Raw genomic sequence first — 17,205 nt, 5'->3', positions numbered from 1 at the left:
TGAAAATGAAAACATAACAGTCCAAAATCCCCAGGATGCTTCAGAGGTGGTCATAAGAGGGAAGTGTATAGCAATAGAGGCTTACTTCAAGAAGCAAGAAAAGTCTCAAATATACAGTCTAACCTTACATCTAAAGAAGCTAAAAAATGAACAGTAAAAACAGCCAAAAGGCAGCAGAAAAGGAAAATAATAAACATTAGAGCAGAAATAAATAATACAGATACAAACAAAAAACAGTAAACAGATCAACAAAACTAAGAGCTCATTCTTTGAAAGAATTAATAAAATTGATAAACTCCTCACCAGACTTATCAAAAAGAAAAGAGAAAGATCCCAAATAGATAAAATCATAAATGACCCATAGCTCGTATCATCTTGAATGGGGAAAAACTAAGAGCTTTTCCTCTATGGTCAGGAACAAGACAAGGATGTCCACCTCATCATTGTTATTTACCTAGTACTGGGAATCCAGTCTCAGTAATCAGACAACAAAAAGAAATAAAAGGCATCCAAATCAGCAAGGAAGAAGTCATACTTTCACTATTGGCAGACAATCTGATATTTTACATAGAAAACTTGAAAGACTCCATAAAAAATTGCTAGAACTGACACACAAATTCAGCCAAGTCATATGATATAAAATCCACATACAGAAATCTCTTGCATTTCTATAGACCAATTATGAAACAGCAGAAAGAGAAATCAAGGAATCAACCCCATTTACAATTGCACCAAAAACCATGAGATACCAAGGCTTAAAGCTAACCAATGAGATAAAAGATCTGTGCTCTGAAAACTATAGAACATTTATGAAAGAAACTGAAGAGGACACAAAGGAATGGAAAAACATTTCATGCTCATGCATTAGAAGAACAAATATCATTAAAATGTCTATGCTAGGCAAAGTTATCTATTCATTTAATGCAATCTCTATCAAAATACCTCTCTCTGTCACATAAATAAATCTTAAAAAAAAACAAAACAGTATGGTACCAACACAAAAACAGACACATAGATCAATGGAACAGATTAGAAAGCCCGGAATAGGACTCACAGCTATCTGGTCAACAAGTCTTCAACAAAACAGGAAAGAATACGCATTGGAAAAAAGATGGTCCCTTCAACAAATGGTGCTAGGAAAACTGGATAACCACATGCAGAAGAATGAAACTGGACCACTTTCTTACACTATACACAAAGATAAATTCGAAATGAATAAAAGACCTAATTATAAGACAGGAAACCATCAAAATCCTACAGGAGAAAGCAAGCAGCAACCTCTTTGACCTTGGCTACAGCAAGTTCTTACTATACACATCTCTGGAGGCAATGGCAACAAAGGCAAAAATGAACTATTGAGACTTCAAGATAAAAAGATTCTGCACAACAAAGGAAACAATAAACAAAACTGAAAGGCAGCTATGAAATGGAAGAAGATATTTCTCTTGAGAACCTGCCTTTGGTCCAGGGCATGATCCAGGGTTCGGGATCGAGTCCTGCATCAGGTTCCCTGCATGGAGCTTGCTTCTCCCTCTGCCTGTGTCTCTGCCTCTCTCTCTATATGTCTCTCATGGATAAATAAATAACATCTTTTAAAAATAAAAAAAAAATTAAAAAAGAACTTATCAAACTCAACACCCAAAAAGAAATGATCCAGTTAAGAAATGGGCAAAAGACATAAATAGACATTTTTCCAAAGAAGACATTCAAATGGCCAACAGACACATGAGAAGATGCTCAACATTACTCATCATCATCAGGGAAATACAATCAAAACCACGGTGAGATATTACCTCACACCTATCAGAATGGCTAAAATAAACAAGTGAGGAAGCAACAAATGTTGGAGAGGATACAGAGAGAGGAAAATCCTTTTACTCTGTTCGTGAGAATGCAAACTGGTGCAGCCACTCTGTATAATAGTATGGAGTTTCCTCAAAATGTTGAAAATAGAACTACCAAATGACTTAGCCATTGGTACTTACCCAAAGGGTACAGAAATACTGATCTGAAGGGGCATATGCACTCCTATTTTAATAGCAGCATTTTCAATAATAACCAAATTATGGAAAGAGCTCAAATGCCCATTGACTGATGAATGGATAAAGAAGGGGTGGTATATACATATATAATGCAATATTAATCATCAAAAAGAAATAAATCATGCTATTTACAACAATATGGATGGATAAGAGTTTATTATGCTAAGTGAAATTAGTCAGAGAGAGACAAATAGCATATTATTTCACTCATGTGGAATTTAAGAAATAAAACAGATGAACAGAGTGGAACAAGGGGAAAAAAGAGAGGGAAGCAAACCATAAAATAATCTTAACTATGGAGAACAAATTGAGAGTTGATGGAGGAGACGTGGGTACGAGATAGGCTAAATGGATGATGGGTATTAAAGAGGGCACATGTGTTGAGCATTAGGTGTTATATGTAAGGGATGAATACCTAAATTCTACTCTGAAACCAATATTATACTGCATGTCAACTAACTAGAATTTAAATTTAAAAATTGAAAATAACAAAAACAATGGACATAATTAGTAGAATGCTACACAGATTTTCATTATTATTTAGGAAGATTAGATTTGATCTCATGATTCATTGTGTTTTAAGGCTTATATGTGTAGGAAAATTATCCAGTGTTAATTAATATGAAACTTGAAATATTAACTCTAATAAATAAAAATATAATTGTTTTTATTTTTGATTTATTATTAGTGAAGTTTCACTAATTAGCGAATTCACTAAATTCACTAAAATTAGTGAATTTTTTTCTAGGTACTGGTTTATATACATCTTCTATAAATGCATTATGTGCCTTATTTTTCTTATTAGCTTATTTTAAACTGAGGAATATTCCATTATATTTTTTCTCCAGGAACTCATTTATTTATTTTTTTGTTTTTTACTTTGTTAATGTTAATCTTTTTTAAAAGATTTATTTGATACACTTTAGAGAGAGAAAGAGAGAACATGAGCTGGAGGGGCAGAGGAAGAGGGAGAGAGACTCTCAAGCAGATTCCCCACTGAGCATGGAGCCCTACACAGGGCTTGATCTCACGATGCTGAGATCATAACCTGACCCAAAATCAAGAATTGGACATTACCTGACTGAACCACCCAGGAACCCCAAGGTTAGTCTTTCTGTAAAAGCTGATTTAGCTGTTATGTTGTGAAATCTGTCAGTTTTTCTTAACATAATTTAATTTTTAAAATTTTGTTTAGAAAAGCTTTTGACAACATAAGGTTTTCAATTAAATCACCAAAGTCATCTTGATATTTTTAAATATTAAATCTTCAATCCTAATTGTTATCAGAAAATTTGTACAGTGTGGTGATTTTAATTCACCATACAAAATTATTTCCTCATTCGTCTTCAGCAATAAGAACTCACTCACCCTAGGCAGATTTAAGGCTACTATCAAACTTTATATTTAAATAAATGTCATGGTTTTGATGAAAGAAAAATGCAAATAATTTTTTAAGTGAGCATAAAATTTTTCAGACTGAGAGATTTGCTTTTAATTGGCTGATACACCATTTAGACAAGTAAAAACAGACTCTTGTGTAACAGAGCTATAACTTTCATGAAACTAAAGTATAAGGGGAATTATTCTTGTAGTTCTGATTAAAGTAGACATTTGTGATTGAGAACATCATGTTCTCAAGTGCATATTTACAGTGTGTGTATATATATGTGTGTGTGTGTATATATATATATATATATATATATATATATATATATATATATATTGAGTTTTTGAAACAACTTTTCTGTGACCTCATGACATACATAGAAGGTATAACTCCAAAATATTACAAGTGGAAAATAGTACTGCACATTTTTTTGATGATCCTATCTGAGAAAATTGTAAATTAAAATTTTAAGTTGTCTAGATGAATGAATGAATGAATGATATAGATCCCAGATAATACACCAAGAGTATTCCCTCACAAAGCTATTTTTTTTAACATGAGAAAGACAACAGAATATTTTAGATTTTTTATACAAGTGTAACTTTTCAATTTAGTTCATCATAGTTTTATGCATTAAGAAATAGCAAAAGCCAAATTTGACCACGAATCTTAAGATTGAAAGTTCTAACCAAGGGCAGCCCCCGTGGCTCAGAAGTTTAGCGCTGCCTTCAGCCCAGGGTGTGATCCTGGAGATCCGGGATCGAGTCCCATGTCTCTGTATGGAGCCTGTTTCTCCCTCTGCCTGTGTCTCTGCCTGTCTGTCTCTCTCTGTCTCTCATGAATGAATAAATAAAATCTTAAAAAAAAAAGAAAGTTCTAACCAATACATATTTAGGAGTGTATACCTAAGTGAACTTCACAGAGAAGTGTGGTTAGAATTCTGCAGAATGAACCCAAATTATAACAAGGGGCATCTATTACTGTCTATTACAGTTTTGATTTTGAACCAATGTGTGTCTGAGATGTTCTATGAAAGCAATCATTTTAGTCTGCAACTTTGTCTAGTGAAGTGACAAAAATATCTTACTGCAGCCTTAAAATTATTATTGCCAGTTTTCAAATCCACCATAAGAGAGCCTTTATAAAAATCATATCTCCTATTTTCCAATGTTGCAAGAAAAGCTACTAATCAGTATCAAATTTTCTGCATTTGTTTGCTAATAAGAAATCACCTTGTGCTGTTTGTGGAAATCCACATTCTTTTCATTAGCTGAGTCCAACTCTACTCTCTGTTCCTCAGTGAAATCTTCTCAGATTACTTAAAGGCTTGTCTCTCACCTCAGTTGAGCTTTTGATGAATAGATCCTTACTTAGTACACACAGAGTTCTTTTTTATGCAATATCACACATCTATCATGGAGCATTGCATGAACTGGATGCTCACTATGTTTCTGAGTTGAATAGAATTATAATAGGATCAAAAATTTACAATTGCTTGATATAATGAACACCCTTGTTTTGTTCACTTCTATTTGATTTATGCCTCTCTTGACTTCTGGAATAGAATAAGAGTTGTTCAGGGAGATATGCAATGAATTTTATTCCCCGTATTACCTCCTTTTCTCCACATTAGCACAAAGATGAATGTATAGTAGTTTCTTGATTATTAATCATTAGCAGATTATAAAAAAAGTAAATAAATATTCATAAATAATAAAGTTAAGGTAGAAAAAATATATAATATTGCATAAATTGATATTATGGCTGTCTATTATCAATTCAAATATAGGTTATGTAAATATGTCTGAATGTATGTTACTTTATGAGATTTATCAACAGGAAATATTTACAAAATGAATGACATACCACCAAGTGAGGGAAGATGGTTAGAAAATTTATAACTAATGTAGATGTCATATTTCTAATTCATAAAGATGCATTTGAATTAGATTTTAGATGCATTATGATTTGATTTGCATCCAGGTTCTGTATTTTACTATATGGATAATCAGAAATGCATACATCTCAGCTTCTTCAACTGTATCATCATCTCTAAACTGAGGATAAAGTAATTCATACTTGATTTGAATATTGAGTTAAAGCCTGTAAAGCCACTACACAGCACTCAAGACAGATAACAGCAACAAAAAGTACAAAAACCATGAACAAGCACACCACAAATGTTGCTGCCCAACTGGTCAATAAACATTTGAAAGCATGTTTAAATGATTATTCATTAAGGAATGCAAAGTAAAAACTGGAAAATCGTACTACTTACCTCCAAAGATAGTTAAATTTAAAGAATAACAGCTAGGGGCCCCTTAATGGCTTATTCGGTTAAGCATCTCACTCAGTCTCAGCTTAGGTCTTGATCTCAGGGTCGTGAGTTTAAAAAACAAATAAATAAAAATTAAAAATGAAGATTGCTGATGAGAATGTGCACTATTTTAAAAATTTCGGAAATCATTTTGGCAATTTATACTAAACTCGAACATATATGCATAACCTGCCATTCAACAACTTTACTCCCAGGACAAAAAAACAACTCTACAAGAATGTTCATAGCAGAATCATCCATGATAGATAAACAACCTGAAACAAACCTATGTCTCTAACAGTAATGAAATAAATGCATTTAGTACTAAATGGCAGAAGGTTCAGCAATAAAAATGATTTTTTTTAAGTTCATGAGAGACACAGAGAAAAAGGCAGAGACATAGGCAGAGGGAGAAGCAGATTCCCTGTGAAGAGCCTGATGTAGGAGTTGACTCCATGGCCCCAGGATCATGAGCCAAAGGCACACACTCAACCACTGAGTCACATGGTGCCCCAATAAAAATGATTTAACCACTGTTAAACCAGCACCATGGGTTAATCTCAAAAACATAATGTTGAGAGAATGATACCCAAATATATAATTTTAACTGCATGGTTCCATTTAAATAAATTTAAGTAACAGACAAATATATTTATGGTGTTAGAACTGGGGATAGTACTTAGCTTTGGAGAACAAGGGTGATTTTCAATTGGGAGAGATTCAGAAGGGGGAAACAAGTGCTGGACTCATCATCAAGCTGTACACCTATGATACGTGTACAGCTTGATGATGTACACGTATCATTTTTTCTACACAACAATGAAATAGTTGATATAACAAAATGCAAAAAATGTATTATGGGTCAATATAAAATAACCTCATAGTTCAAAGTGTAGATTTTAGATGCATTATGATTTGATTTGCAGCCAGGTTCTGCCTTTTACTATAAGGATAATCAGAAATGCATACATCTCAGCTTATTCACCTGTGTCACCATCTATAAGCTGAGGATAAAGTAATTCATACTTGATTTGAAGATTAAGTGAGTTATTTCCTGTAAAGCCACTAGACAGCACCCAACACATATAAAGCCCTAATTAAATGTTAACTATTTCTGCTCATTAAGATTCAACTCTCACAACTGAATAGCTCTTGAGTAAGACTTTGTAAGGAAGCTGACTGGTTAAGATTTCTTCTCCAACTGAGTCTATTGGAAAATGGGAGCTGTAAGGAGAGTATGGCATTAACAGGGTTAGAAGATAGAAATGCTTTCTCTGCTCTTCTGGGAAGGAGAGTGAAAATGGGATATCTATATAAAAGATTGGAGCCACTCTGGAGGCCATTAATTCATCTAATCAAACATAGTTCTCAAAAATTCCCTAATCGGGACTATTGGCTTCATAGTTATGTGACTTATGCACCACCATAGGACCCCACACATGTTTTAACATCCCGCTCTTAATATCTTGAAATTCTTAATAATGTTGAAATAGAAGTCTCTACATTTTTATGTAGCAGCTGACCCTGCAAGATATGTAGTTGGCCCTGCTGAGAAGTGCATGGTCAAGTGCCTCCTCTATGTCATATGTACTGATTTGTGCAAAGAAATCTGTATGGAGTAAGGTCTAGCGTTGAGGAAAAATGGTTTTATTTTCTGCCTATTTGGCAAATAGTCACTATCCCTATACACAACCACCTGTAAACAATCCTTGTGCACAGGCCGCCTGGGTGGCTTAGTGGTTGAGAGTCTGCCTTTGGCTCAGGGTGTGATTCCTATGTCCTGGGATCAAGTTTTGCATCAGGGAGCTTGCTTCTCCCTTCATCTATGTCTCTGCCTCTCCCTCTCTGTGTCTCTCATGAATAAATAAATAAAACCTTAAAAGAAAAAAAAGAATCCTAGTGCTCATGAAAGAGTATGGATGCACTTGATTACCCTCTCTTTTTATGGGAGGATGACTCTAATCTCCATTTAAAAAAACTGTGGGAGTTCTTTACTAAGAGCTGATTATTAAAGACTATATTCTGAATATAAATCTCAGGTTTTACAAGAACAGGTGTAGAGAACATATCTAAATTTATTTGATTGATATGTTTACTTTTAAAAAAGATTGCTAACAATGTGAAAAGTTCAGTGAGAAACAGTGTGAATATTTCTTTCATAAGTTCCAGATAATAATTAGAACTGACTTTATAACAAGTCTAGCTCCTTTTTAAATGCAGTATTTTACCAATTTTTGATGTCATAAAAAAAAACAATGAAAATCCGCCAGTTCACAAAGTTAAGGCCTAAAGAATTGCTTACATTTTGAAATAAGAAGAGCTTAAAATCTAACAATTTCTCATTAAGAAACTGAAATTGTTCATGTTTGTACAAACTAAATATATTTGCTTAAATTTTGCCACCTGTACTAAAAATATCTAATGAGTCTAAATGTAAATAAAATTCATTCATAAGTCAAATTTATCTTAATATTTAATTAATCTTACTACTTTTTTTATTCATGAATATTTCCCACCTATACATTTACTATATAGTTAAGGATTTTGAGAACAAATTATGAATTAACTGATTTCTTTAAATGATGTGTAATATTTTATTACAAATGTAGGAAACACAATATTGAACTCAATTTATTATCACATAACTTGTATACATCACATTACTTGAACAATTGGGATTTCTATGGCTGTTAAAGATATTTGTGCCTGTGTATGTGCATGTGTGTGTTTGTGTGTGTGTGTGTGTGACAGAGAGAGAGAGAGAGAGAGAGAGAGAGAGATTTTGGTGAGATCTGCGATATGGAAGGACATTTATAAGGCATATTGGAAAGATTTTTTTTTTTCTGTAAAATTGTCTTGAAGTTTCCCAAACAGCAAAAATTAACATGAAGTGAAATGAGTGTGTTTCTAAATGAGTGTGTTTCATAAAAAAACATGAAATTAAACATGTTCATGAATAAATAAATAAAACCTTAAAAGAAAAAAAAGAATACTAGTGCTCATGAAAGAGTATGGATGCACTTGATTACCCTCTCTTTTTATGGGAGGATGACTCTAATCTCCATTTAAAAAACTGTGGGAGTTCTTTACTAAGAGCTGATTATTAAAGACTATATTCTGAATATAAATCTCAGGTTTTACAAGAACAGGTGTAGAAATAAGTATTGTAGTGATACGTATATTTCTAGTCTCAGTTAAATCTAAGAGACAAAAGATTACTCATTGAAACTGATAAATAGAATGACTCAGGTAACTAACCTGAAAATGCTTACATTGTGATGGAAAAAACAGCAATATGGCCAGGATTTGTCTTTAAACAACCCCGAATAAATGTACCTTATTGGTTCAGGAGAGTGTGCAATTATTTCCATTGCCTAACACTTCCTAATTTCTACATATAGTTAGAGAAATCTTTATATGACTTTCTTCAGTATATTTATATAAAAATAACAAACCTGTGGAATAGAAGTGAATCCCCAAAACATTAAATGCACAACTTCAGACAGACAAGGAGTCCTAAAAATATATATAATTATTCAAAATTTGGAATTTATATAATATTTATAAAGGACTGTGATAATGTTACATAAAACCCTGAAGAGATAATTAATGGCATTTAGAAAACAGTTATCTAAGTTGCCACAAAATTACTTTCCCTCCATTTATTTTACCCTAGGGAAAAATTTTTACTCCTATCCCTAAGTTCACTTGTCCTTTCCAAGTTCTAAGGCCATTACTGAACTAGAGAAATGACTTACAAAGCTATAACTTAAGGGCTCTAGATCAGTATATGATGATAAATTTTCAAGTTATACCTTTTGCTAAAATTTTACAAATCAGAATAATCAGTTCTTTTTTTATGAATAATCAGTTCTAATAGATTTCACAGACTTATTATTAGATCTACTCTATTACTATTATCCTGGGTTGCACTTTTCCGGTTAGCATACATCTTTTCATTTCTTTTGGCTTACTTACCTGTCTTAATGGTTCACCTCATGTTTGTTCTCCCTGGAGACCTGAGTACCTGATTTGTTTTCTTGGTTGTCATCTCTCTAACTCCATGTGTCCACCGTCATCCCCCATAGGTGTGGTGAATGAATCTATTTTTGCCTTTTTTTGATGTGTTTTCAACATGGGACTTGCCCTTGGATTCTGCTGGTTGAGCTTTACTTATACTATCCATTCAATTGTAACTGCACATATGGCTATAATATAAATATCATGTTTGTTAGTTCCCTAGGGCTGTCATAACAAAGTACCGCAAACTAGATAACTTAAAACAAAATAAATGTATTGTCTCACAGTTCTGGAGGTGAGAAGTTTGAAATCAAGGTGTCAAGAGGTTTGGCTCCTTCTGGGAGAATCTGTTCCATGCCTGCCTCCTAGCTTCTGGCACTTAGCATCGAAACTTGCTGTTTTTTGGCTTGTATAAATAGATGACTCCAATCTTTGCCTCTGTCATTACATGATATTCCTTGCTTTTGTGTCTGCGTATCCTCTTCTCTTTTTATAAGGACACCGGTTATATTGGAGATTTGTACCCACCCTAATTCAGTGTGTCTTCTTCTTTAACTGATTACATTTGCAAAGACCCTATTTGCAAATAAGTCATATTTTCATGTACTAGGAATTAGGACTTCAACATATGTTTCTGGTGTACACAATTCAACCCACAACACTGTATTCTAATCACCTAATAAAAAGAAAACCCAAAATAACAGTTAACACATTAGCATGTATTATACATCAGAAACTGCTCTGAACACTTTACATATAATATGAAGTATTCTTTCCTAGACACTAGGTATTATTATGATAACCCCTATATCACCATTGACTAAGGGCTTTGTAAGAATGTTAATTTTCAGGGCAAGTGAGTGGCTCAGTCAGTTAAGTATCTACCTTCGGCTCAGGTCATTATCCCAGGACCCTGGGATCTAGTGCCATTTCTGTCACCTTGCTCAGTGAGGAACCTGATTCTCCCTCTCCCTCTGCCTGTCCCTCCCTCTGCTTGTGTTCTCTCTCTCTCCCTCTCTCTCTATCTGTTAAATAAAAAAATAAGATCTTAAAAAAAAATTCTTATTGCCTAAAGTCACAGAATTCATAGTTTCACAATGGCCATAACTTTAATATCTGTATCATATGCTCCTTAAAATTTATAGATAGCATTATACTTATGCTAAAATCCAGCTAAACATTTTTTAAGCATGAAATATAACTAAAAATCAAATGTGTTACATCTAATATTAAATTTAACATTATTTTCTCCCAAATTTCTAAGTTTTAACTAGATAGCATACAGGGTAATATTGGTTTCAGGAGTACAATTTAGTTATTCATCACTTACATATAACACCCAGTGCTCATCATAAAAGTGCCCTTCTTAATGCCCAACACCCATTTAGCCCACCCCCCACCCCCTGTATCAACCCTGAATTTGTTCTCTATCATTAGGATTCCCTTATGGGGGCACGTGGGTGGCTCAGTCAGTTGAGTGTCCAGCCATTTATTTTGGCTCAGGTCATGATATCAGGATTGTGGGATTGAGCCCCATGTGGGACTCTGTGCTGGGCAGAAAGCCTGCTTGGGATTCTCCCCCTTCAACTGCCCATCCCCCCCTACTCACTCACATGCTCTATCTCTCTTTAAAAAAAAAAAAAAAGAGAGAGAGAGAGAGAGTCCCTTATGGTCCCTATGGAAGAGAACCATAAGGGACTCTCTCTCTCTCTTTTTTAATTTTTCCCTTCTTATATATTTATAAATTTTTATAAATTATTTATAACTTATTTCTTATCTGTAATTATTCCTCCTAAATAACACTATTTTGTTCAGACCAATCTTAATATTTACAGTATATTTTCTATGTCAACTATATAATAAGAAAGAAAAAAATTTGGTATAGATGAATAATTTTAAAATGCAAGGAAATGTAAGTAACTCTTTTTAAGAAAACAGAAAATGTAAAACCCAAAGTGAACACAAGAGTAATACATATCCATTTAGGTAGTAGAATATGAATGGCCAGAAATTCAATCTATCACACATATCAAAATTGAAGCTCCTTCTGAATACATAAAATATCTGAATATATCCAACATAAGAGATTGCATTCTAAAAAAAAATCCACAGACAGAAAAGGAAATGCTTAAAATTGTATGTCGCACTGATTTGGAATAAAACTGAATTATTTCAGTAACTGACCAAGGTACTGTCAAATCCAAATCGGTAAACAATACATTGTGCACTTCAAAAGAGGTACCTTTAGACTAATGAATAAAAATGTCTTGTTTCAGCCAAAATATGAGAAGATATTTTCATATGAGACTGTTCTTGCTTGCCAGTCTGTCTTATTTCTGGTGGGGGCCAATTCTTTTGTCATTATCTAAGGATCAGAGTCACTCTAGAATATTAATGAAAATATTTTTGCAAAGCTCTTCATTTAAAATTATGACTTATTTCTTCTCAAAGAACCAATGCAAAATGTGAATATTTTTAATAGAAAAATTTAAGAGCATTTATGCCTTTAGTCACACTATTTTTTTTTTCCATTTCTCCTGAAGGATATTACATTACAATAAATTTTCCTCCTCAACAACTTTTGACTCATGAACCAAGATCATGAGTTGGTCTAGTCTCATCTGAAAGCAGAGTAGGTCATAACCATCGCTGAAACAGGAAATAGGCAAAGATGTCCTGCTTCATTTCCTAAATTGAATTTAAAAATTAAATTAATTCTTAAAATAAAGATTTTATTTATACATTCATGAGAGACACACACACACACAGAGGCAGAGACATAGGCAGAGGGAGAAACAGGCTCCAGGCAGGGAGCCCGACCTGAGACTCGATCCCAAGACTCCAGGATCATATCCTGGGCCAAAGGCAGGCACTAAACCCCTGAGCCGCCCAGGGATCCCTATTTTCCTAATTTTTAAACATTCTTCTCTTGTTCTACAAAAGTTCTCTAACGGTTCATTTTCAAGTTATTTTTATGGAGACAAGCCAGACAGGTATACCAGAAAGCCACAGAGATGGCCATGATTCTCAAATTCCGAAGCTCTGAATACATAGTCCTTTTGAAATATATACAATTTCACAAAAAGCACATCCGGAAATGTGGTCAAAAGATAAAATCTAAAACGCAGGAGACAGTCTTGTGGCTCTCCTGGGACCTATTTGAGTTTTTATCAAAAAGACACCTGGCATTTATTAATTATGGTTTTATAAATTAATTGCAACTTGAGTTCAAAACAAAGATATTGTATATACATGAGGATCATTTATTAGAATGAATGAAATTTGTTTTTAAAGCTGCTTAGTTTTGATGACTCATAAACAAAATTATGTGAAAGGAGAAAATAATTGAAATACTTAGAACTAACACCCACTCAGTGAGAGGTCATTAATCCTGTTTTAGAAGAAAAAAATACAGAATATAGAATCTCAGAACTGAAGGTCACCTCCAGGCACAGTTAGGCTTATCTACTTGGAGCAGATTTTTTAAATCCTATATTTAAAGATATCTCTGATTGATATCTCATACCTTTCTTTAGAAACACACCCTCTGTTTAGTCAATTGTGCAATTAATAACATCTCCTCACATCTAAGGGTCGTCAAATTTGTTATACATTAGAATCACCTGAGAAACCTATCAGGAATACAGATTGGCAAGACCCACTCTCCGAACTCTTTTTCATTTAAGGGATTTGGAAGGCACAGTAAAAGATATTATAACTATTTCCCAGGTGATTTTGGCACACGTGGTTTGTGGGCCATGGTTTGGGGAAAAAAATGCATCAGGTTAACTCAAATCCTTCTAAGACCCTTCATAATGACCTACTAATTCCTGACTCTGAAATATAGCCATAGTAAATCTCCAAATATTCTTTATTACCTGTATAAGTATAGGCATATTACAAAGACTAGGGAAGCTGTGATACTAGTAGGAGATATAATAAACAACTTAGAATAAAAGACCTGATGACAGAGCTTTAGGACAGATGTTCTCTTTGTCTTTATTCTGTTGTAATTTTCCATTTGCTTCATGATAATCAATTTCAATTGATCAATGATCAATTTAATCCATGAATCCTATTTCCAATGTAAATAATAAGTCCCTTATTAACTTGTTGAAAGGATCTAGTCTTTCTTGAACTTTAGGTCTTTCTCTCTTTTTCTAATGCCCTTTTGACTCTCCTGTGAGGTTGAGTTTGTATTTGCTACTGAATTACTCGCATGTCCTTTTCCAACAATTCTCAGTTGCACAATATTGACCAACTTCGAGCCAATAACTCAACACATTAGCATATATCAGTACTCCTTCAGTGTCCCTCCTCCAACCTGAAATGATTCCCAAGTGTTATCATTACAAAGCCCCAGAATTCCATGTATGCAATAATATATTTACATAGTTTGTCTACTATAAATTAGTTTATATTATTCCTCAAATCAAGATGTAATGTCAAATAACTTCCTAAATATCATACAGTTTGTTTTGAGAAATAGGCTTTATTGGGTCAAGGATAATAGAAGGCACAGGTATTCTAATTCATTTTCATCCCAAAGAGGCATGAATTCATTGGAGAGGAGTCTCCCTACCGTTGTCTTCCCTTTTTACAGGGAAGACCAGAGAGCAACCTTGTCTATCAGAAGAATTAACAGAATTCTTGCACACTGTTAAGTATTTCTAGGAGCTGTCAAGAAAAATCCAGCTGGAGGTGCCTGAGTGGCTCAGTAGGTTAAGCATCTGATTTCAGCTCAAGTCATGATCTAGGTAGGGGTCATGGAACAGAGTCCTGAGTCTGGCTCCCTGCTCAGCGGGAAGCCTGTTTCTCCCTCACCCTGTGTCGCTTCCCCTGCTTGTGCTCTCTCACACTCTATCTCTCTCTCAAATAAATAAATAAATAAATCTTAAAAAAAAAAAAAAGAAAGAAAGAAAGAAAAATTCAGCTGCCCAGAACTTGATGCTTGGGAAATGGCTACCATTCTTGTTACAGAGGAGCAAGCCATTAATATCTCTAGAAGTGAAAGAATGTTCCTGACCTCCAAGAAAAGGGAGTAGCATCATCCTAGTTATCTCACTCTACAAGTAAACCAGAATGATCTACTATGTTCATTTAATACCATTCAGTAAGCATAGATTTGCTTATGTTTAAACAAACTATCTTCTTGCAACTTTAGGAGAATTGGGACAAGAAATTTTACTAAGTCACAGTATTTGTGATCTAATGGATTTTTCACTTAATTTATTATATAAATATAAATTAAATAAATATGTAGCCACTATCTTCTTCAAGCATAAGTTAATAATCACAAAACCTTTACAATATGCCAATTAACACTGCTTTGTTTAGAACCTTCTTAGAAATAGACAAATAGTGAATAGACAAAGGACTTGAAGGCAAATATGTGACCTCTAGACTGAGTTTGCACATTGTAATGTAGATTTCAAATCACTTGACATTTTAAAAAATACATTTAATTAATTTTTTAATAAAGTGAACAAATTGGATTTTATGTTCTCACAATCACTTAAAGCATGCCCCTGAGATTATCTGTTACATAAACACCTAAATTTGCTAAATGCCAGTTATTAAATGGTACCTTTCACTGTATCTTCAGTTGCTTGGATATACCTTCATATCTAATTTCTCCAACTCCCATAAAATTGAGTTTTTTTTTCTCTTGGTATCTGTACAAAATATAAAAGCTCTACCCTATTGGGCATTCTTGTTTTCAGTTACAATTCCTTCTAAATCGGTTTATTTTGCTAGCAGCTGTTTGCTCATTCTGAAACATTTTGAGTGTTTTTTTTCTTATTCAACTCTGTATTGAGATTAATAACATCTGATGGTTGTCCACTTTCTTAATATTTCACATGATTGAACTAGTTAATATCACCCATTTTCATATTCTTCTTGAGGATAAAAGCTCTTGACTCATTGAGATATTATGGACCGTTCTATCTTATTAATTTATCAATTTAAACTTGCCCATTTCCTTAGGGGAAAATGTGAAAAATTAATATTCTAATGAGGATTTTGCAATATAAATTATTGCAGTGACAATATATCCAGGATGAAACAAACTAGCCTAAGTATTTAAATAGTGGGAATTTAGTGTAGATAATTGGTTTCATACGTGATGGAAGTGATATTGCTGCAGCACAGAGGACAGATTTCGCAGGTAAAAGTTGTAATTACAAAGATCTACTTGGAGATCTTCTAGTTACAGAAAAGAGGCAGTGATGACAAGCATCTGCTAGACACCAAGAAGAGAAAGTAACAAGCTTCTCTTATCTTTTCATGCTCTAACATCCAACCAGCACTTCGCATTGAACATACCCAGGCAGAAATTTGTTGGCACGGACTACCAGGAAACGCACTGGGAAACATGGCCTCTGAGGGGCATCCACACTGGGCTCTTAAACAGAACAAATAATAGGGCATAGAAAGTATCTGAGAGCAAAATTTTCACATCTGTCACACAGAGATATATAATGTCACACTCTCACCAACATTGGTAGGTAATATTGATGACAATAATAATTGAATAAAAAATAATAGTTGATAGTCACAAGACTAATTTCAGGATTTTAAAAGTTATTTTTCTCACTTTTTGATCTTAAGCAATTATATATAATATTACTATTTATGGGTAAAGAGGCATCTAATAGAATCACCCAAATAATATAGTTATGAGGTATTTGGAAGAGACAGAAAAATCTAACTTACATCTTCACATGTAATTGCACAGTATCAGTAGATATTGCATAGATTTGCCAAATCAATAGCTGATGGTACTGAATATATATACTAAAAGTTTTGCCATTAATACTGAGTCATGTGGAAGGCTGATCTAACATAAATTTTTCTTCAGGAAATATGGCAAAAGATGTATTGTTTAAAAAATATCCAGTATTTACAATGAAAATATAATATTGATCTTGAAAAAGAGAAATTCCATTCCATAGTGGCAAGTATCAATACAGGACCACATAGGACTTTCAAGTGCAGAGGTCTAACAGCTCCAACCTTTTACTGCCCTCTCTACATATTTTAAGATTATTATTTATTTTGTAGGAATGCACTTTAAAATAGTTTGCTTGATTTCTAAGAATAACTCTTTTTGAATTAGGTTAGGAGATGCATTAGATTTGTAAGTTAAATTAAGTCAACGTGATATGTACACTATTAATTCTTCCTGTCAAAGAACAGAGCTGGAGGCCCAGGGAGTTTCAGGCAGTGAGAGTTCACAGGGAAAAGCATCAGAGAGGAGAGAGCCAGCTACACAAAGCTTGAGCTACCTAGGTCTGCAGGGGTTGGTTCCTTGTAAGTGGAAAGTGTGCAAGGCCAATGGCTTAATCTAGTAAGGCAGCAGTAACAAAATGCCACAGAATGGATGGATCAGACAACAGAAATTTATTTTCTGACAGTTCTAGAGGCTGGAAATCCTC

This window comes from Vulpes lagopus, chromosome 16 (genome assembly GCF_018345385.1).
Source record: "Vulpes lagopus strain Blue_001 chromosome 16, ASM1834538v1, whole genome shotgun sequence".
NCBI classification, from domain to species: Eukaryota; Metazoa; Chordata; class Mammalia; order Carnivora; family Canidae; genus Vulpes; species Vulpes lagopus.
This window is presented reverse-complemented; position numbering follows the sequence as displayed.